The sequence below is a fragment of the Portunus trituberculatus genome, chromosome 23 (genome assembly GCF_017591435.1).
Source record: "Portunus trituberculatus isolate SZX2019 chromosome 23, ASM1759143v1, whole genome shotgun sequence".
In the NCBI taxonomy this organism is placed as follows: Eukaryota; Metazoa; Arthropoda; class Malacostraca; order Decapoda; family Portunidae; genus Portunus; species Portunus trituberculatus.
This window is the reverse complement of record NC_059277.1, coordinates 3,388,140-3,412,497: the sequence shown is the minus strand read 5'-3', so window position 1 is coordinate 3,412,497 and position 24,358 is coordinate 3,388,140. Positions and strand designations below refer to the sequence as shown.

The window sequence follows — 24,358 nt, the reverse complement described above, 5'->3', positions numbered from 1 at the left end:
GAGGCAAAAAGAAAGGTTCCCGTGCTGTGGTGAAAGAAACGCTCCCCGCTACTGTATTAAAGGCGAGGTCACGTTGCTGTCACTCAAATGTTACCCACGCATATTCTACACACTTGCTTTCTTTCGCTTTTCTCTTCGCCGCAATAACTCCCAACAAAAGCTTGCTATTTCTCTTCCCCTTTAAAATTACACACACACACACACACACACACACACACACACACACACACACACACACACACACACACACACACACAATGCAAAGGAACCAAAAAGAAGCAGCGTGTTAAGTCTGTCACACGCTTGAGAGAAAATAGCGATTCATGCAAAACTTTTACACAATTCTCTTCTTGTTCTTGCTTTTCTTTCCGCGCTCGTCACAAGCAGGATGCAAAATACGGCTTGTCGCTTTGTCTTTCAAACGGCAAGGCACAAGAACTAAACTAAACAGCGTGTCAAGTTAGGAAAAATAGCAATTCGTGTACATTTAATTTTACATGCCGATGGTTAGCTTGCTTGCGTTTCAGCGTCACATTTGGGTAAGGGAGAAAAAGAAATGATAATTCACTTTTAGTTTTCCTCTACTTCTTAAATACATAATGCATAGGATCTAGATAAAAAAAATAACTTGTGAAATTATTCATACGAGAGAGAGAGAGAGAGAGAGAGAGAGAGAGAGAGAGAGAGAGAGAGAGAGAGAGAGAGAGAGAGAGAGAGAGAGAGAGAGAGAGAAACTAATGCAGATTTCACGCACATACTGCTTGCATGATTATTTTTGTTTTCTACCACACAATCACACACACAAAGAAAAAATCAGAAACAAAGTCACTATCCTTTCATTTCAAAACTAAAAAGCGCTAGAAAACGAAAAAGAAGTTGCGCATTCTGTCACTCACACGCTAACGTAAACAGTAGCTCACACAGATTTTACCTGCATATTACTTTCCTTTACCCCTTTACTACTAAACCCATTTCTTCACTAATTAGTAATGAAATAAATAGTCAAACAACCTAAGAATGAGCTACTGGTCTTTATTAAGTTCAGCAATCCTTTCCTTACTTGTTACTCTTCGTGACAATTACATAAACCTTACCAAAGCAATGCAAAACAATTAACAGCGCCAGAATTAGTGCATAGAAACCTTACATGTACCAACGAGAAAGTAAGTGATAAAAAAGACTAGATTTTACAATTTCTACTGAGTTTAAAGACTGGGGGTGAGAGTAGAACAAGTAAAGATGTCCCATTGGTAAGTAAGTAAGGAAAAAATGTACCAAATAGCAATCAGAGGGTTAAAATCTCGACTCTCACTTCCAAATGCGGCAACAGCACGAAACGAAGAGTGACACAGAAGAACTAAAACGAAGCAGCGAAGAAAGTTTGATCTTTAAGCCTCCTACACCAAGAGGGACTGACACTGGACGTCCCTTTGGCTAGGGAGGAAGTTTAGGGAAGGAAAGAAGTGGCGAGAGAGTTGCTTGAAGGGAACTCGGCTGTTGATTTTCCTGTGACACGAAGCAAGAGCGAGTGATTAAAGAGGAAAAGGAGGAGAAAAGTAATAAAAGGAAAGGAAGACTGAAAACACAAGGAAAAGTTAATTGAAGAGTATCGCCACTCGATTCTTCAGTTCAGTCAGTGGAATTGAAGAAGGAAATTTAAAGGGGAAAATAGCAAGGAAGAAAATAGTGGAAGGAAAGAAAAGCCTGGAGGCAGAAGGAAAAGTTAAACGAACGAGGAAGCCACTAAGTTAAAGAAGCGGAGACGGGTAAAGAGGAAAAGATGGAAGGAAGGAAATGATGTTGAAGGAAAATCAGAAAATGGTGCAGAAAAAAAAGTGTGCGAGGATTTATTACGAAAGAGAAGGTTAAAAAAAATGAAGGGAGAAAATTGGAACAAAGGTTAAAACAATGAAAATAAGAAGGGAAGATAGAATGTATGGAGTTAGGATGAGAAACTAGGAGAACGGAGAAAACACAAATATATGTCCACTTCGAATTTTTCAGTTAGACTTTTTTCTAAACAACGTAAACAATAAATGAACAGTAATTGAGTAGGTGTGTGTGTGTGTGTGTGTGTGTGTGTGTGTGTGTGTGTGTGTGTGTGTGTGTGTGTGTGTGTGTGTGTGTGTGTGTTTGTGTGCATCCAAGGCAGACAGGTCATGTATGTCTCACGGAAGCCCAACAAATATCCACTTGTGACACGAAGAAGCCACACACACACACACACACACACACACACACACACACACACACACACACACACACACTGTACCATTCTCAACCACTCAGTCAGCACCACATTCCCTGCAATATAGCAACAAGAATTTCTACCACAACCGCTACCTTACCCTCCCTGCTTACCTCCATTGCCATTTAATGAAATGAGCTTCCATTGGCCTTGTTTACTTAGCCTCCATTAAGCCTTTGTACCCGAATTATCAAGAAAACAATTCAAGACACTTCCTGGATTGCTGGATAGTGCTTTTTTTCTCATGATTCGCAGTTATTCTTCTCTGAGGATTATTCTAACTTTTTGGTCTTAATGTTAGAGTGTCTTATAGCTTTCTGGAGGGAGAGGGGAATGTAGGTGTAGATGCTGAGGTAGATTTTTTGTACCGATAGTTCCTTTATGGTTCTTGTTTAGCTTGATGTCTTACTGCACAGCTTGTTTTCTTTTTGCTTGTTATTTCGTTCAAGTTGTTCGTCGTGAGCAGGAATTCTCCGATGGTTATGCTGTTGTTTTCCAGGCAGGGTTGTTGTATGGCTGATGTTCTAGTGCTGTATTCTAAAGGACGCTCAGGACACTGGCCAGAGGGTACGTGGAGTGATTAGTTGTCTGTTTGATTTCAAGCATTGACACAAAGTCTTATGTCGCTGATATTACTTAGACGATCCCCATCCTTGATTTTATTAATTGTCTATACAGTCGCTCCTTGTTATCGAAGTGATATATGTTGTACCTCAAGATACGTCCAACTACAACACTCACTGACTTCACGCACCAACAGGAGAGAACAACCGTAGTGAATATTATCCTCAATTACATAAAATTACAATAAAGAACGAAACAAAGAACACTTGTTACATACGCTTTAACCCCTTCAGTACCAGGACGTGCTTCCATATTCATTCTGGTGGCTATTTGGTGACTTTCCACAGCTTCAGAGACTCATATAGAGTGTTAAAATAGTGAAGACTGTGGCCATTAATCTTCTGTCATCTATAGACCCTTGCTAATGTCAATAAAATGGTACACAAAACTCAAGGTAAAAATGTGTCCCATTACTGAAGGGGTTAATGCCTAAGATCATTTCAACCACTCGATACAGTGGCTTCATACATGAACAGCTGTAAAATACATCACCGCATTGGGTCACTAATATGTACGAACCTTGCCTCTGAACACCGCTAACATCACTAAAACTCCATTTGCCTTGCTTCCTGTAAGTGTATGTCACCAAGGCCAACAAACATCAGAGTCACTAAAGGCAACTGTCTCTTGGAAAAACATTCTGATATCTGCAGTTTCGATATCATTTCACCATAAGGCTACGCGACTAACAAGGCTGTTCAAAGGAATTCCTTCTATTAATCAATCTACCTGCTCACGCATGAATTCTAAAAATATACTACTTCCTGTCTGATCCTCTCCCTCAAACGCATCACTGGAACACTAAATGGAAAGGCTTTAGTGGCAAGAAAATAAGAAATGAAACACAATGTCACTATTTCTTTAACACTTCCTCTGCTCTCTTCATAGGAGGGACAAGGAAGATAAACTGAAAGAAGAGCAAAGGAAGCTGCAAGATTATATCCCTTCCTTCCTCAGCTTCCAACGAGAAGACCCTGCCAGCATAAGAAGGTGGTTCTCCATTTTCCCCCCACCAGGAACGTTCCCGGATATTACTTCCTACTGTCTACCTTTTCACATTTTCTAGCTTTCACAGTAATATTTTTTACTATATGTTTTTTTTTTTTTTATCTAAGTTCTATTTAGTCTTCACTGGTGTTCCCTGGATATGAAAATTTTCGCTTCTTCTCGTCTTTTTTTTTTTTTTTTTTTATCTTTTCTGGTGTTTCCTGGATCTAACTGACTTTCTCGTTCTCCATTTCACATTTCCTCGCATTTAGATTTTATCGTTTTCCACGTCATTTCTGTTGTTCTGTCATCTTTTGATGTTAATTCTTCCTTGTGTCCGTTTCAGTCTTCTGTTCTGTATTTTCTGGCGTCCTCCTCTTCCATCTTCCTCCGTCTTCTGCGCCATCCAGGGTCACGGCAAGTCGCCAGCGTCTGCATCGATCAGGACAGGTGTTCGTGTCTGCTAATGCGCCTTTCAGTCTCTTGTTTGTACAAAGCGCTGCGTTATTCATTCGACTTGATTTTGCTCTCCATGGGAAATGATTATGAGTCTTCTTTGTGACACTGCGACAATGAAGGACACGAGCCGGAGGAGGAGGAGGAGGAGGAGGAGGAGGAGGAAAGATGGCTGAAGTGAAGGAATGAGGAAGTTTCGAAAGGAAGCAGACAAGTAACTCGTAAGCTCATTAATAAGAAAGCCTTCTGTCTGTCTTTTAGTAAGGAGTTGAGGAGAAAAAAAAGGAGGGAGAGATTTAAGGAAGTAATGGAGAAGGGGGAGATATACGTAGACGCCTGACACCTAAGCTCATTAACAAGAATAGTAAACCTGTCTTTCTGTGCCACCGTCAATTAGTTGTGCCACACACCCATTATAGTACTTCCACCACTCAGCAGAACACTTCTCTTTGACCACTAATCCTCGTCACTCTCTTCATATTGTAAGGGTTAGTAATAACAGGAAATACTGAATGTAATTGCGAAGAAACAAAAAAGTGACAAAGAGAAGTAGACGAAGTATTGCAGATGGACGAAGAATTACAGACATGGACGAAGCCAATTTTTGACAGCCAGAGAAACAAACATGGCAAGGAGAAAGGCAACTACAAACGGAGACAAACAGATAGACAAGTAGATACAAACTTATAGGCAAATGCAGACAGAGAAACAGACAGGCAGAACAAAAGCATAGAGACAGGCAATTCCAAACAGACACAGGGTGAAACCATCTATAGAGAAATAGACAGAGAGAGGGAGAAAACGCCAGATGTGAGGGCATAGCCTACTAAGTGTAGTCTCAGTCTGGTGTATCTTCCGCGGCCTCCCAGGTGACCAGAGACCATGGCTCCGTGGCTGCTTGCAAGTCTCGAAGCAGGAAGGTTTCAGTTTCCATTGATATGCGAGTCACTGTTGGCTTAGTAGGACATTACGTGAAGTGTGTGTGTGTGTGTGTGTGTGTGTGTGTGTGTGTGTGTGTGTGTGTGTGTGTGTGTGTGTGTGTGTTACAAATATCCCTTAAACTATATGGAAAAAGGTGGGGGAACAATTAGTTTTTCACGTAATTTGATAGTATTCTCAATTTCTTCATCCTTTCCCAAGAGAAGACACGTACCATTGAGAAAACTCCACCAAAAAAACACCAGAAACTACTCATGATTCACCTGGGAGGAGAGAGACAAGTAAGGAATACAAGGGAAACTGTTTGTCTCTTCTGCCTGATCTGTAGAGAGAAGGGCAAGGAGAGAAAAATCATAAAGGGGAAGAGAAATCTACTAGAAGACTCCTCGGTGTTGGTCTTGCCCGCAGCGTGTCTTGCCTGATACCAGTGGCTCTCCTCCTCCTTCCCTCTCCTCCCTCCAACACTGGCACGGATAGTGTGGAGTGTCGACGCGCGATATTCTCCCATCCTTCCCCTCCCCGTCTGCCGCTCTCACCCCCGCGTCCCCCGGCAACACACACAATAGCGGTAGCCAGTCTTGGGGGAAGGTTGGGACGCGACACCATTTCAAAAGCGTTACGGGATTAGGCTGAGGGCGAGTTTACCAGATGCTACTTGCTGTTCCCTCTGCTTGCCTGCGTGCTCTCTCTCTCTCTCTCTCTCTCTCTCTCTCTCTCTCTCTCTCTCTCTCTCTCTCAAGACGCAGAAATCCCTTCCATTCTTGTGAAGTCTCCAGTTCCTATTCTCACTTCTTTCTGTTGATGGAACTACTACTACTACTACTACTCTCTCTCTCTCTCTCTCATACACACCATGGTAGTACTTGTCTCTGATTCATTATGCAGGAAGCACTGAGGAACAAAACAATACAGCATTTCAACATTTTCATCTGGCTAAAGACCAATATCCTCGGTTTTCAGGCTTAATAGTTCCTTCACAAATACATACTTCAGCTAAAACACAACACGTGGAATAAGAATTACTTGCGGTACTGAAAAATATTTTAAGCTAATGAAGCCAAAAAAGGAACCAGTTTACAGTAGAACCTCACTCATTTGAAACAGTATACAGTATAACCTCACTGGTATAAAACAGAGTCGTGTGGTGTTTGCTGTACTACGAGGAACTTCTGAAACATTACTGGCGTGTTTGTTTTCCCAGAGATCGTTCAGTTGCGCTCTTTGTGCGGCCTCGGTCTTTCTTTCCCCTTTTCTTCTCATGATGACGAGTGAATGGGAAACTGACGCATTGCTAGAGAGAGAGAGAGAGAGAGAGAGAGAGAGAGAGAGAGAGAGAGAGAGAGAGAGAGAGATGTTATATACCAGTGATGCAAGCGATTCTGAAAGAACTTCAAGAATATGTGAAGTAAAAATATCAACAGAAACGTGAATTTCAAAAATGGGTGATGACTAGAGAAGAACTCAAACAAGTCTTGATGAACAGCCCAAAACATCCCAAGTAAGTAACTACGTATCAAACAAAATATTCAACTTGATCTACCATCCTCTTCCCTTCCCTCCAGACACGTCAACTCAATTTCTGAGACGTTTTATTGCAGCTTATGTGTCTCTGCTACACAAAGACCTCAAGAAAAGCGGACCGTGAGGTGCCTTAATATGGATTCCACGAACAACTAGTAACATCCTGCACCCTTCAAGATGTTTGGGGAGATAGATGGGGGAGTAAATGTGATGATGCGGTGGGGCGAGCTGCGGGGAGGGAGTGAGGGAGGGCGGCAGAATGCGACGCTATCAACTCACAGCTAAGAACCTCGATGGCGCAATCTCCTCAAGGTTGGATTCTAAAGAACTCCCTTCATGCCTTGTTTTCCTTCGGCCAGACCATCGCCGTGGACGCCAAAGAGATTGAGGAAGTGGCGGGGATTTGAGCTTCGTATCTGCCCGTGACGAAATATCTAAAAGGGAGGAAAGTGTGCCGCGGTCGCTGTCGACATGAATGACCTCTGGCGGAGCTGCCGATCATGATGGTCGCCACCCGCCCGCCGCCCGCCGGCCCCACTGCTGCCTCCCTGTCCGCGCGCCACTCCGCCTCGCCTTGTTACACGTGTACCAAGCGATCAGGTCAAGGACTCCTTCACACGATGCACACTCCCTCACGTCTTCTAACCTCAAGAGTATCACCTAACCTGTAGCATCCACTGGGTCGCCTCCTCACACTTGCAGCAAATTAGAAAGTATGCATCTCAGTGACGGCTGCTCATAGTGACTTGGCTATACGACTTCCTATCGTGTTCGTACAATTAAAGAAACAGAGAAAGAGGAAGAGAGGTAATTATTTTCTGGTAGACGTGAAACCGGTAGATGAGTAGAGTAGGTGGAGATGTAGTGAGGCACTGCTGCCGGCGACTGGAGTCTAGTGGAGGAACGTCAATAACAGGATCTCAGACTAGACGACTCCCACATTCTCCTAAAGTGCCATTTCAGCTTAAAGGCCAAAAGGAACGTGAGTCTGGAAACACAGGGGCCACAAGCCAATGCTACAGTCCTTGAGAGGCAGCGAACCTTCATCCACATCAATAGAGCGCCTGACGCAGCCAGTCCGTGGCTACGTGAGCGATCATAGCGTGCTGAGGGGACCATGAGTGCGTGCAAAGGTCTCTGCTCTGGTGAGGGACCTGGCAGTGGTGGCAGCGTGGCGTGAGGGCCGGGGACGCCACTGGTCCAACCGCCACACCAAGGGTTCTACCGCCCAACCGTTTTCATGCCTGGCCGCGTTCCCTTCCTCCCTACCTACCATCCAACCTTCCCCATTACCAGCGCCCGTGTGGCGCTCAAATGTCGTCATTATGGAGCAAAACCCGCCTTCATGAAAGGAGCAGTCTAACACAACGCTCTCGCTCAGAGGCAGATACAAATATAACCCCGAAGCGTGGGGCGGGAGGCGAGGCGGAGGTGGCTGGCCTCATTCCTGCTTCGCTAATGCACACTTCATTTTCCCGCACAGTGTGGCCTTTGATCAAAGATCACACTACCCAGGACTCGGCGGGAGAGTGAGCATGGCTGGTGAACAACAGAACCAGCAGGAGAGGGAGCACAAGAGGAAGGGAACCAAAAACAGAGAAAGAGGTGGAGCGGGGAACGGCACGAATGGGAGGTGGTGGCGGCGGCGGTGGCGAGTGGCTGGCTGGCTGGCTGACGGGTGGCTCGCATGGCTGCCGCTGTCGCAGTAGTACACATTCCTGCTTCATCCAATCCAAAGGGCGTCACAATCCACGCCTACTGGGTGCAGGCGGTGAAAAATGACAAATTCATCCCGTCGAGGCTCAAGCGTGAGGCGGTGGCGGTGCGCAGCTGTGTGGTGGATGACGTGGCCTGGCGGTGGTGGTGCCTACAAGGGACACGGGAGCTCCGCCGGAGACGTACCTCCTCTCGCCTCTGCAGATTATCACATGGGCGTCGCTGCTGTGTTGCCGACGCCGCTCTTGCCCTCCCTGTTACTGTACTCTCTCCATGGACCAAAGATCAGAATCCAGCAAGGGCGGCTCCTGTTACCTTAGGCGGAAGTCGCCATGCAATTCTACTCAAAGACACTGAGGGCGAGGGTGTGGCCAACAGGGTGTGACTAGGGTGTGGCCACCATGCCTTGAAACGATACGCTATTAATAATCAGGATTCAAGGATTCAATTGGTTTCGTGTTCTGTTCTTCCCTTGCAGAACGTGGAGGCCAATGGAGGGTGTGCCACTTCTGGCAACACTCCGAGCTACACCTGCTTCATTACCACCGCATGTGTGACGTCTATAACATTTTCCTCTTCCATTATTTTCCCTCAAGTACCATCACATTTCAGACAGGAAAGCTAAAGCTGATGAATTAAGAACTATTTTCATGCGGCCAAGTGATATGTCTTCGGGTGAAATGCCAAATGTACACTCGCCCACGCCTCCAAAATAGCTTAATAAAAAATAGAAGACGAGAATTGGATGCCGCCAAGAGCTTCACCACAGATGGCACAGGAAGATATCGACAGCTGGCACCGCTGTACGCTAGTTCACGTCTCGGATGAAACCAGGAATGTAAAATAAGACAGAGAACATTGAGAGCTCCAAGAAGGGAGCTTGAGGCAGGAATCCTTCTAGAAGACCTCGGTGGCGGGAGAGGGAGGAGTGAGAGCGAGGAAGCGGGGGAGCGTGGTGGGGCGAACACAGGCCTTGGGAATTGTTTTCACTCGCAGCGTTCAGTGACACGTTTCTCTTGCTCTTCCTGCGGGCCTGCGGGATCGTGGCACAACCTGTAAGTGGATAATGGGCCTGCAATGTCATCAAGGAGTACATCACTTCAGGGAAGAGGAAAGTACTGAAGTCTTTTGAACCGCTGAGAGGAAATTCTATCCTTAGCTGGGCGCTGCTTGATACTCTTGAGCTAAAAGAAAGTCAAGAATGTCTTGTTTGAAAGCCGTCTTGGTCCGAGGCTCACATTCTGGAGAAGGGAATTATTTACGACTCCCTTCATTGCCAGAGTAGCACGGCGAGCCTTGCTGAGCAGCGAGCGGGGCGGCGGCGGCGGTGGGGAGTCTGGAGGCACATTAGTACGTAGTTGATAGTTTATTCGTTGCGCGGTACGAGCCCATGGGACACAGCATGCATGTGGGTCACCAAAAGAACACGTGACAGCATCCGGGTGTGTGGCGTGGTGATGCGCTCTCCGCCCTGCCACACACACACACACACACACACACACACACACACACACACGTATTTGGAACACCAGTCGAAGAGAAGACCAGACGACTCAACAGTCACATGACGTAATCAAGTCTCTCGCATGACAAAGAGGAGCCGGTACAAACGGTCACTATCTGGTGCTATAGGACATAATAATCGATGGATAAGTACTTTCCGTCCTACCTCACACTCACACACACACACACACACACACACACACACACACACACACACACACACACACACACACACACACACACACACACACACAAAGGGGCGTTGGTCTGGTCTGGTCAAGTCAATGAGGCGCGTGTTTCTTCGGTCTGTATGCTTCATTGATTTTCTTGGTGGTGTATTCAGCTCACATGGCAGCACCGACCTGGCACAGCCTGGCACAGGTGTCACCCCACCTGGTCGCCGCCGCATCCATCACCTCCACTTCCACCGCTCCGTCATGGCAGGGATGTAGTAAAGTGCCTCTGCTGTACCATTGTTGTCAGTATCATCACCATCAACACCACTTTCATTGTCATGACCGTCACTACTACTACTACTACTACTACTACCTTCATCATCGCCACTGTCTTCCACTGCTACCACTATCATCACCATTATTGCTACCACCACCATAAATACTACTACCATCACTTCCATCATCACTATTCTCATTTCCTTCCAATCGCAACATCACGACCATGACACCATCACCATCACCATCACCACCACACCACCACCACCACCACCACCACCACCACCACCATCATTACTCACTCAAAGCCTCCAACATTCCCCTCTGCACCTCATCACCACTGCAATTTCCAATCGTATATCAAATTTCACCATCACCATCACCGCTTTCGTTCATCACTACAGCTTCCATCTAACTTTCAACATCACTACCTTCATCACCATATGTACAACTCATCTCTACCAAACAAATCTACTTTCACACTTTTTTTTTACTATGACTGTTATTACTCAAGACGAGCATTACTATTTATATTCCCATTCCTAAGACCACCATCACCACCATCACCACCTCCAGTATTCTTTCTGCAATAGTTTCTCTTACGTAAATTTTTCTCAGCTCTTGAAATGAAGTTCGCTGCTTCCTCCACTTTCACCACCACGCTCCGCTCACTTTCCGTGCCTCGACCACCACCACCACCACCACCACCACGATCTCCCTTCACCAGCAGCAGCACCACTTCGTTTCTCTTTTTCTTTTTTCTTTTTTTCTTGTCTTGCGAAAACCTGAAGTCGTTTTTAGCCAATCTTGTCTCCATGAACTGATCAGGATGTATCTTTAACTTCGACGACTCTGACTCTGACTCTCTCTCTCTCTCTCTCTCTCTCTCTCTCTCTAAAAGGTGTGCATATATATAAATCTAAAGTAATGTTCAGGTTCCGTCTCTCAATTTACATCCTTTATCAACAATGCAGGAAGTCAGTGCGTGGTGACAACAAACATTATAACAGAATTCACCGGTGTTCCACAAACCATCCATTCCACAAAAGTATTGACACCACTATTACATTCTCCTGCTCCACCTCCTCCATCTCCACCACCAACACAACACGGCAATAGAGTCACGAGCCTTCCACCTGTCACTCACTCCACTCCAATGCGGGCACCAGTAATATGTTCCTTTCCACTATCGTCACCTTCTCCTCTTCCTGCACCATCTCACTAACTCCTCCGACTTGAAGCCATGGAGAGCAACCAGCCATGAAGAACAAGACATACATACATCCATACTCTGCATCTCTGGAATATAAAAGGTTTGAATGATTTCCAATAAAGTGAAAAAAAAGGGAGAATATTGTGTTGCAAATTCAGCCACTTATTTCGTTGACGTAAGAAACAAAATATCACGAAAGAAAACACAAAAAGAGTTATCTGTCAATTTCTTATGATTAAATAAAACTTGCATTCCAGTATTATTTTCCCATTCTGTATGGAATCAGGCTGGCTAGCCATTGCGTTATTTCTATTCTCGTCAGCAGCTTAACAGCCACAAACAAGACCAAAATTATTACTGCTTCCACTATTATTTGAAACTTAAGTCCTTGCTAAAATTAGGACAAAAACGTAGATCGATATGGCATGAGTAACGTACAACAAAGTAAACTGAGCTTTTTTTTCGAGAGGTGAGGCGAGGAGCACAAACAAATTACCCATTCATAGCTGCCACAACAAGGAGGGAAGAAAACTCTGCTTTTATCTCACCTCAAGCAAACCCTCTGACCAAAAGCATGAGTACTTTTAAGAATGCATCAGGTAACCACCTCCTTAATGAACATCACAAGGGAATTTTCAAGGTAACGACTAAAGGATATGCAAAATAGATAAAAAAGAAAAATAAAGCAAGAAACAAGAGAGAGAAAAAAAGAAGAAACTTGAAAAGAAAGTAGAAAACTCAAGGTACACGTATATGAACAATGAAAAAAAGATAAAGTAAACAAGTAAGCTTTTATTTTGTGGAAGCAACGTAAAAGATGAACTTCACAAAGGAGTTGAAGATTATAGCGATAGATAGACATAAAAAGATAGATTATTACTATTATCACGGAGATTATTACTATTATCACGGTCATCACCACCACCACTACCACCACCACTACCACCGTCATGTAGAAACAAGTGACGAAGTGCAACACAAGAGGTAGCAGAAGACAAGGCAAGTTAAATGTCACCCACCCAAAGAGTCAAAAATAGAATCAACGGAGTCCACAGCGGGCGTGACTGCAGACCCCCAGCAGGAGACTAACCGCCCTCCTGCTTCCCGCCTACTTCATGCCGCACTGCCCTCCAATAACTACTCTAATCACGCGTGTTTCTGCGGTTTTCACGTAAAAGTCACGGAGCCTTTAATTAGCAAGGTAAAAATGCGCCATTTTATAGGAATATGAGTCTTCTTCGTGTTATGTTCCTATATCTGCATTAAGTATTGCGTCCTTGAGTTATTCATTATTAGTTAGTCGCTACTGTATCCTTAATGATTCCTTCGTGTAAAATTATACACCTGCTTTGCGTCTCGTTTATCATCTTATTATTTTTCTATTTGCTTCGCTCATGACAGTTGTCTTCTTAAAATACAGTCTTCTTCACGTCTACTAAGTTATCCTTACTTATTGTTTGTTTATAATAATTCTAGAAACAAAATAAAATAAAAATGTCTCCTTCACGCTTTCAGTTATTTGTTAATATAAAAATCGTTCAATGCATCACTTTTAATAATAGGTTTCTTCATAACAAGAAAATATTCTTAAGAAAAAACGTGACTGCAGGGATCTTTCATAATTGCTGCAGTGCGTCATGAAGATGGTTGATGATGATGGTTAGCCTCCGTTTTCTTTCTGACGTGTTGGTACAGCTATTGACAACATTTGACTTCCTTTCTTACGGGAGATGAGGATAAAGGATAAAGGAACAAAGGATGAAAGGTAAGGTTGTGTTTGCTGGGGAAAGCTGAATTTATCATGATTAATTAAAACATCTGCGACAAGTTAATCGGTGTAAACAGTAACAAACAAATTAGTATGCCACGTTGAGATAAAAAGAGGTAAGAATGAATCTGGTCATGAGCCTTACGCTTTTACGAATATACAACAAAATTGCAATAAGGCATCAATAAACCTTTCCATACAGTTGTAAGCTAAAACAGAAATACAAGCAACATACACGTCTTTTCACTTCAACAAACATTCAGATCATGTCTTTAACTACAAAACAAGGGGAAAGAGAATATAACTAAAAACTACAGTAGCTCACGGTGGTCCTGTTGTTGGGAGAGACCAGAGTTTGGAATATACAAGAAAAAAGATAAGAGAGTGAGAGGATTAGTCGGTGCAAGGAGGGAATGCAAAGAATGGAATGAAGGAGGACTATTAAATCGAGACCACCTTCCTAGAACATTTTAGAAGCAGAGACTCGGATGTAAACAGACTGATAGATGAAAGGATATGAGAGGCCAGAGTGGTGGTGAATGTGGGAGGAAAGTGAGACAAGGAGGAAAATAAAACTTGGAAGGAGGGAATACAAGGAAATGTATCTCATTGGGTAAGTTCCTGGAAAAAGACGTCAGACATAAATAGAAAGACTAAAATGCTGTTTGTTTAACTGACGGTGTGCTGTAGGGAGAGACGGGGATGAGAGGGAAGCGAAAGGATTATGACATGCAAAGATGAAACGCAAGGACGAATATAAATGGAGAAATCAGGCGTTAAATAAAGACCTGTCTTCTGAAGCGATTAATTCACAAGGAAATAAAAAAAAGAAAACTAGATTATACTTCGGGTTCTCATAGGTGATATTTCCACTAATGATGCAGAATTATTGTTAATCTATCACAATTTGAGGATGATAGGTGGAAGCAAATCGGTAGCTTGCATAAAGAGACTGGTTGCGTATAGGGCATGGAACTAATATTTTTTTGCAGCTTCCATAACCTTCTTATGTTCTTGTGTTCTATAATGAAAACACTACAAAGCCCAAAGAAAACAAACTAGAAACTGTTCAAGCCTTTGCCTGGTATTTGGTAAATCTTTCCTTAACCCCTTTCGTTCCATGACACGTTCTTATATTCATTCTGCTTACTATATAGTGATTTTACATAGCTTCAGAAACTTTCTAATAATCCTCATTCTTGTAGATGCTCGTTAAGATTACATACTTTACTTCTGGCACTGTTACTTGTTTCCCGTACCAGTGAAAGAATTTAAAGTTGCTGAGACAAGACACTGAATGGCTTACGAATACTGGCCAAGGATAGACTGAAGTGCCATTAGCTGAACTAGTGGAAGGGAGAAGACGAAGTGGGCGGGGTGACGCGGTGGGCGTGACGGGCAATGATCAGCTACCTGGCGGCACTCCGTGTTTGGGCGCCGCGGGAGGGTGTCTGATGCGGTTCCTAATGTAATGGGGAAGGCAAGGTTGGCCAGTTTGCATGTCCCTGAGGTGATAGATTCAGATGTGCCTCGGTTTTCTTAACAGGCGAGGCTAATTGATCACTTGCCTCACGTGTATACAGGTGTTCGGCGAGACTTATGATTGAGTTTTGATGTTTGTTGCGTTGTACTCCAAACCATTAGGTAGGAATGAAGTGACTGAAAAGCAGAACACCGATTTTGAAAGAAAGCCATTGAGGATTTCTTTTACTTATTTAATTTTACTTCAGAAACAATAATTGTACTATTCAGGAAAGCACAGTTAGCGACGAAAAAAAAAAAAAGAATAGATAAGTGACCAGGAAGAAGAACAACGCATATTTGAAAAGAGTACTGATGCCTTTATGGATATTACAACACAATCTCTCTCTCTCTCTCTCTCTCTCTCTCTCTCTCTCTCTCTCTCTCAATGCATTTATGAAAGGCGCTGGCTGAGGTGGGTTTAGCTACGTGAAGACAAGTGCAAAGAACAAGACCGTCATCTCACCACCAGGAAGTCACCACCAGAGACGGAGACACAATACAACGCCACCGCAAGAGGATAGGCACCACAGGAGCACCAGCAGTATCAGTGACAGCTGCCGGAATAGATTAACACGACTGTTCAAGGGGAGCAAAGGAAAGAAGAAGAGAAAGAGGAAATGAAGAGAGAAAAAGGAAAGGAAGGAAGAGGAAGGAAGAGGAATGGAGAGCAAGGGATGGGAAGTGAGAGGAAATGAGAGGAAGGGAGAGGAGCAGAGGGAAAAAGAAGAAAAAGGAGGGAAAGGAAGAGGGAAAAAGGAAAGGAAAGGGAGAGGAAGGGAGAGGAACGATGAGCAAGGGAGAGGAAGAGTGAGGAAAAGAGAGAAGGGAGAGGAGGTGGGATTAGACCTTTCTTGCATGATATAGAGAAAACCAGCCACAAGACGCTACAACCCCATGGACTACAACCACCATCACCATCACCACACACTAACTAAAAACTAGCAATGCTTAACACCACAAATACCAGCCACAAACATCACACTCGCCACCACCACCACCGCACAACTCTAAAACCTGCACCAATCATCACCAAACACCACCATTACTCACTTTCTATATCACAACCACAACCAACAAAATAGCATCACAACCACCACCACCACAGCCACCACCCGACACTCACTCACTCACGCCGCCTGACTCAGCCCTCATGACGTCACCCACGACCTACTTTTGGCAAGCTTCCGTAGTCCAGCCCTCCTGTCAGTGCCATGTGCCACCGCCCACACGCCGCCTCTCCCAGCCTACCTGCACCCTACTCTCCCATGCTATTACATTCATGTTTAAGGGTTTCTATTGATGTAGATGCTATCACCACGCCATCCCTTCCTCCACTCTCTCACTCTCACTCTCACTCTCTCTCTCTCTCTAGGACGGGCCTACAGCCTCTTCTTTAAGGAATAATGGAGGAAGAACGAGAAAGTCTTTCGTAACATTTCCCAACTACTGGAGGGAAGAGTCACTCCGTCTGTCTCCTGGCACGCGGACGTAACTTTCAGGACTTGAGAAATGTTCAGGAGATAATGGGAACGCTCCGTAGTACTAAGAAACCCCAGCACGTGACAGATAGTATTAAAGTAGTTTTTACGAGGAGAAAATGTTCTTAGTTCTTCTTCAGTTGTCACGTTTATCACGTTGTTTATAATGGAGTAAGTCAACAGATACTCTCACTGATGATGAAAACTTAGCCAGTGACACATGTTAATAATGCAGAGGGTGATTTGTTGCGTGGGTGTCTCTTCTTTGTTCTCCGCTTCATTTGTTGAGTTTACTATAAGCAGTGTGTGGTTCAGCAGATACTATCGTTACAATCGTCAAATTTGCTTTTTGTTCTTTCTCTAATCCTCCTACGTCTTGTATTCTTATAAGGGATATTTTCAATTATCTTCGACATAATTCTTGTTTTCTTCTGTGAATTGTTTAGCAGCATTGTTGAATTATTAGTAAACCATTAGCTTCACCAAGACAGAAAAATGAAAGAAAAACAACAACAACAACAACAACGATGTAGAAAATGATAGAGGAACATTTGACAAACATGAATATATATTTTTGGAGTGATGATAGGGAAGATGAATAAAAGGAGAAAGTTGACCTTGTGTGTGTGTGTGTGTGTGTGTGTGTGTGTGTGTGTGTGTGTGTGTGTGTGTGTGTGTGTGTGTGCTCTTTACATGGATCAATATGGAGTCATCGTTAGCGGGCACCACAAAAACAGTCAATCCATTGCCACTCTCCTTATACTCAGTCACTCCAACCCACTCACTTCATTCTTTATGGTCATTCCCTCCAACATTTATCCTATTCCTTTCTCCTTCTTCAACTCTTCCTCTTCCTCCATTCACTACCTCAAACTCTTCACCCTTTAATAATTCTTCTCCAATCAGTTCCTCAAATTCTTCCTTCACTAACGCTCTCTCACTCCCTCTCCTTCAGCAACCTTAATTTCATTTATGCCCAGTCCTAAAAGACCTTCCATACGTTAGATCAAAGAACATTAAGTAACATCATAAGCGTTAGAGAATATTAATGTCAAAACGTTAGAGAGTCAACAGTGTTCCTGATTCAGTCTTGGTTTCATTGATACCTATAGAAGACCTTGGTTGATTCTTGTATGAACGCACTATAAAATACACCTGAAAATACTCCAAGCAACACCAAAGTACCTTAATCATATACAGCAAAAAAGTAGACAAATATTAATACACCCTGAAAATTTTGTTAAACCATACAAATAAGTAATGGATATTCAGAAACTCTAAATTACTCCTTTAAAATGTCCCTTAACCAACATTACAGCAGCTTAATTACTCCTTTGCAACCCTTACACCTTACACCTTACCAATCGCTTCTACACTTCGCTAAACATTTTTTCATCGTGTAATAAAAATCTAACCTATCCTTAATTAACACCGGAACACCTAAATTATACCCTAGCAGACAAAAAACCCCCCATCTTTATACCTTGATAGTCACCTGCACACCCTACCAAACATCTTTGCACTGCGATATAAAAGCATTAGCTAATCTAACTAAACATAACATTACCAGATACTTTAATTACCAACCCTTAGCGGCCAGACAAACAAACATGCACCTTGACAACCGCTTCTACAGGCAACCAAACACCCTTGCACACTTGTATACAGAGAACCAGTATGATTAAACTGAAGAGTCCCTGTATGATACGTAGATCAATGTCCACTTGTCATATCTACCCATAAATCAGATTATTCTCTCACCACCTAAACAAACACCTGGACAGTCCCTATGGCGTGTCAGAATGAAGAGACGTTATTATTTCAGTACCCATGTATCATCTTCCTCCATAAATCACGTGGCTTCACACCCGAGCAAACACACAAACTGGCAGGAAATAGGAGCGTAAGATAGGATAACTAGAAAACAGCAGGATTTTCGACAGTTGCCAGAACATGTCAGGATTGAGAAAAATTATATACATCAATAGCAACATCCCTCAATGCATCCCTTTAATCCTAAGCTTAACGCCATGGTACAGTGGAACCATGCATGCTTTGGGGTCTGAGGGGTCTCCATGCGCACGGGTTCGAATCCTGTCCACGGTCAGAGTGTAGGTTGGGCTTCCTCACTCAGGTCAACGGTTTCCTAGCGGGTGGGGTTTGAGATAGGAGGTATCCCAAAAAGTATCCCCTTTAGCCCATAAATTCACGTGAAAAGCCCACATGGTATAAATAAAAAATAATAAATAAATAAATAAAACACACATTGACAGTCCCTATAGGACCCTCAGGAAGCAGGAACGTCAGCAAGCAAGTGAGCAAGCAGGTAGGAGGATTGTCAGCATTACCCACGATGTCAAGGCTAAGCAGAGGTGTCAGCGGTGCAGTGTAAGCAGCTGAGACAAAGAACCCGCCAGTAATGTGACTAGAAAAGGGAACACAAGGAGCAAGAGAGCGCAGCGAAGTGTAGGATGGGTGTAGGTAGGTATACTTGTTGTACCGGGAGCCGCCACCACGTGTGTGTGTGTGTGTGTGTGTGTGGCGTTGGCTGGCCCCGTGACTTGACTCCGATATATTTTAGCCTCAAAGGTAACAGCAGCCAAAGGGAGAAGAGGAAGAGGAGGAGGAGGAGAGGAGGAGGAGGAGGAGGAGGAGGAGGAGGAGGAGGAGGAGGAGGAGGAGGAGGAGGAGGAGGAGGAGGAGGACAACGACTACTTCTATTACGACGACAACCATTATGCCAAGGAAAAATAAAATAAAAAAGACGATGATAAAGAGGAGGAGGAAGAGGAGGAGAAGGAGAAAGAGAACGAGGAGGAGGAAGAGGAAGAGAAGGAGGAGGAGGAGGAGGAGGAGGAGGAGGAGGAGGAGGAGGAGGAGGAGGAGAAGAAGAAGAAGAAGAAGAAGAAGAAGAAGAAGAAGAAGAAGAAGAAGAAGAAGAAGAAGAAGAAGAAGAAGAAGAAGAAGAAGAAGAAGAAGAAGAAGAAGAAGAAGAAGAAGAAGAAGAAGAAGAAGAAGAAGAAGAAGAAGAAGAAGAGGAAGAAGAAGAAGGAAAATAGTTCTTTGAATAGCCAGAGTAATTGGTTTTCAGGAATCTCTCTCTCTCTCTCTCTCTCTCTCTCTCTCTCTCTCTCTCTCTCTCTCTCAAGCAGCTATACTTCTTTCCTCCACTTTTTCCTTCTCTTCCCAGAGCTCATTTACCTTTCTTCTCGACCTATTTTTTTCCTACTTATTTTTTCCCTCTCCGAATCTTAACTTTTCCTTCCCCTTTCTAATCAACTCTCCCTAACCTCCTTCTTTTCTTCTACTTTTATTTTTTTTCCCTTGACATTTCGTTCCTTTCCTTCAATTTTCGTTTCAATGGTTTCTCTTCTTTTTGTTTTTCATTCATAATTCTTCTTTTTTTCTAGTTTTTTTTTCTCCTTTGATGTTTATTAGTTCTTTTTTTCGTTTTTCTTTGCCACCTTCTATTTTTCTAACCTATATTTCCTTTACTTGATCTTTATTTTTTGTCTTTCTTCTTACACCTCCTTACATTTTTTTTTTCATTACCAGACATTTCTTTCATTACCTTTTGTATCTTGTTTCCTTGTTATTCTGCACCTTTCCTCTTCGTCGTAAACTTTTTTTCTCCCCTCCATCCCTCACTCCTCTCCAATCAGGCCTTATTTATATCCCCTCCTTAGCTCCCTAACACCCGCCTTCTCTTTTGTCTCACGTATGTCTTTTCCTTTCCCACTCAATCTTTCTCTTACGGTCAATCAAGTAGTGAAACAGGAGGGAGATTCTCTAGAGGAAGGGAATCAGGACTTCAAGGCTCCAGTGCGTTAGACAAGTACGAGTATTAGTATCAAGTGAGGACCAAAGCTCGTATTCTGAAACACTATATTCTCTCAGGTCACGGAGATAAGCCACGTTCTCAACAGTGTTTCTCTTCTTAGTAACATAGAAATCTTCCTATATTCTATAATTCCAGTATGCTAAGTGGAAGAATACAAGTCTAAATGGTCAAGCGAGTCTAACAGTATATAGATAACAATGTACTCAGGGTTTTTATAAATATTCCTAGCTTTTCCTTATTACACAATTGATGTTGATTTTGGCCAGTCACGACGCTTCATTATCATGCAGCACGCGGCTCGCTTGTTATGTAATGGTGCAGCAGTTGAGGCTGAGGGAAATGTGCTTATCGACTGACTGAGTGGCTGATTGGTGAACGCATGGGTGAGTGAGGACAGCCAGTTGGTGGGTGATTGAGAGTACATGAGTGAGTGGATTGAATGTGTGAATCTGTGAGTGAGTGAGTCGGTGGGTGACTGAGTGAACGTGTGAGTGAGTGAGTGAGTGGATTGGTTAGTGATTGAGTGACTGACTAAATGGAAAACTCACCCGAAGCACTTTCCTACAACCACACCTCAACTAGATACCCATATATATACATACACTATCCAAAACCTACCTTGATGAACATAAGAACACAAGAAAAGAGGGAAACTGAAAGGGGCTGTCAGGCCTACACGTGGCAGTCCCTGTATCGATGACTGACTATACTCGCACAAGTAAATAACACTTATCAACTCACTCACCACACACTAATCACGATCCAACGACAACTCTCTTAACTCTAAATAAAAGAAAACGGCAAACTTTAGAAACACCTACAAGCTTTAACACAACATTATTCCATTTAAGTCATGAAAGTTTAAGACACACAGGTGGCGCCAATTAACTCCATACCTGCACATTTCAGCACCTGGGAAGCGCCACTTTTTACCAGCAAAGTTATCACAGATCCACTTCTTCACCCGAGCTAAAGGGAAGAAGAGACCCTTAAGTTAATCTGACATGAGTAGGAGGAAGATAAGGAGGAGGAGGAGAAAGAGGATGAAAGGAAAGGTTAAGGAGGTGATGGTTAAATAGGAAAGGAAGGACGAGGATGAAAGGTGAAGGATACTAAGGGAGAAGAAGGAAGCTGTTGATAGGAGAAGGAGGATGAGGAGGAAAAGGAAGGGGAGGAGAAGGAGGATGAGGAGGAAAAGGAAGGGGAGGAGAAGGAGGTGAGGAGGAAAGGTAAAGCTGCAGGTGAAGGATTAAAGAAGAAAGGGAGGAATAATTAAGGTGGAAGAAGGCAAAGGGCACTGAAAAAACGAGGGTCAAGAAGAGAAAGATTAGGAGAAAGATGATGAAATAGATGAAAAAGATGTGAAGAATGAGAAAAGATAATGACAATGATGATGATGATGATGAAGGGGAGGAGGAGGAGGAGGAGGAGGAGAAGGAAAAGGAGTTGAAAATACGGAAGGAGAAGATAAAAAATTAAATAAAGGCAAGACATAATAGAACTACTGAGGAAGAATGTCTAAAAGAGGAAACAGACACACATACACACAAACACAAACACACACACACACACACACACACACAGAGAGAGAGAGAGAGAGAGAGAGAGAGAGAGAGAGAGAGAGAGAGAGAGAGAGAGAGAGAGAGAGAGAGAGAGAGAGAGAGAGAGAGAGAGAGAGAGAGAGAGAGAGAGAGAGAAGATTGGAATAATAGAACGATGGCTGTACTAAAAACGGTTCAGGTAAAATAATAATTAATAAGATAATAACGTTAGGGAAAGAAATAATGCCAAAAATACATTAAGAGAAAGAGGAGAGGGAAAGATAGTTACTGCAATCTAATAAAGAAAATTATACGTAACAAAGATCTATTTTGCAAGTGATGGTGAAGGCAACGACAGGTAATACAATGGTGCGAAAAATATATAAATGGAAAAATGAAACTGACAAGAAAACGTGCAAATAGTTGTAATGCAGAGAAGCAGGAGGAATGACACGAAAAACAACAGTAGCAGGAGGAGGAGGAGGAGGAGGAGGAGGAGGAGGAGGAGGAGGAGGAGGAAGAGGAAGAGAAGGGTGTTGAAAAAGAAAGATAGCGAGTTTGTTATATTGAGTGTGTCTGTAGACTGACACCTTCAAATGGATTCGAGGAAGGAAATCGCGGAGGGGAGAAGCAGGATGGAAATGGGAGGAAAGCAAAATGAAAAGGTGTGTGCGAGTAAAGTCAGCGAGTGGCGGCAAGGAGTGGCTCTTACCAATATCACTGCTGCTAACTCTTCAGCAGTGGTAGTCTTCATTCCCCTCAGAAACATATTTAGAAACGGTCAGCTCCCACACCACGACTACTTTCAAAAGCTATAAATCGGTATATGCTGGGTTCTCACGAGCGTTTCCCCTGTTAGAAAAGAAAAATATTGTTTATCTATCACTTGAATCGTAAACACAACCTTAAAGACGAGTGTACTTCAAATAGAGCCTTTTGAATGTAGAGGTTGAAAATTGACTTGGAAAATAAAAGAAAATGTATCGCAACATCGCGGTCATACGGCACCAAAGATCCACGGCTTGATCCACGGAGCCGACAGGCACCGAACCCCATCAGTGACAGGCGAGGTGGCACCATCAACCACAAGCCCCGACACCGCGACAAGTTGACTCCACTCGGCTGGGTGAATGTAGCGGTGGTGCGTCGCAGAAGTGTTTTAGAAAGTATGTCATCATTTCCATGTTCTTCACAGTCGTGCAATGCAATTAGTTCCTGAGGTGCATTTCAGTTAATAACGTTATAATTATTACCATCGCTGAGAGTAACACCTTGTGAATTACGTACATAGAATTACCTATAAAAATCTACCCACAGAAATCACTCTAAATGTAATAAACAAATGCAAAGAGAAGTGTCTGTATATATAAAAAAAACCTTTACCAAACACTGCATATCAACTTCAGAGTAACATACATAGACACTTTTCTGCAGCTCGCCCGTTTGTACCAACACGTGTTTTATATTCCACCACCCGCGGCTTCCACTTCACTTACTCTTTTGTAAAATCGAGGCCTATCATACTGGGGACGTGAGAGGGGCCGCGATGAGTCCGCCACACAGCAGCGTTAAAGGGAATCGCGTCCCAGTACCAGAGAGACGCTGCGGGAGGGAACGATGACACACACTGCACCATAGGACTTACTCTGAAACCATATGCTCTTTCACTGTTATTTCTAAATGTCACAAATGTCACAAACTAGAAATGTAGGAATCTTATTGGTTAGTCACAAGATCCATAATAAAATACTCTTTGAATTCGTGTAATTTCAAGCAGAACATTTAGAATATAAAGAAGGTGCAGCGCAAAAATATTTTAAGTTATAGTTCCATACCTTAGTGGTGAATGACTTGTGCGAAACGTAACAGAGACACTAACAAGAAAATAAGGCTACCTAATCTTTACTCTTGTTTTCCTTTGCTTGTCAATCAGAGTTTAACATTAGACACGGTTTACCTCACTGTTCAGCATTTGGCGGGATGGCGTCGCGTGGTGTGACAGCCGGATCTATGAAGTGAGTTAGCCAAGGGAGAGAATAACAGTAAATATTTCTGTTGTGATGTAATAAAAAGTCTCTCTCTCTCTCTCTCTCTCTCTCTCTCTCTCTCTCTCTCTCTAACCTGTTTGTGTAATTGTTAGTGGTTTGAGAAGCAAGAATTGACGTCCTGTGTGTGTTTTGATTCATGCAAAAGGCAATTAACCTGATTCCCTTCCCAACGCACACAAGTGGATCTAATGTCAATAAATGGAGAGCTGTTAGTATTTGTGGAATGGAGTATTTGCTGATCACAATCGTTACCATCTCGTCGTCTCGTGGAAGTAACGTTGTAAGTGCAAAGTGGATTCCATGAACGATCTTCTTAATTAAAGACACCCACGTGCACGCCTTCAGTCTCCCTGTAGCTCGTTTTTATTTTATTTATTTATTTTTTCATAATATAGAAGAAAAAGTAAGTAAATAAATAGTTAAATGAACAAAAAAAAGTGTTCCAGTTGGATTGGGCAATTAAGTTCTGCAAGTGTCTTGATATTTGGGTCAGAGAGAG

General features: G+C 43.2%; 1 long non-coding RNA gene across 1 annotated transcript in view; it reads right to left on the bottom strand.

The window, feature by feature from the left end:
- LOC123507766 overlaps positions 1–24,358 on the bottom strand; it is a 381,781-nt gene that overhangs the window by 104,910 nt on the left and 252,513 nt on the right. The window lies entirely within an intron of this gene.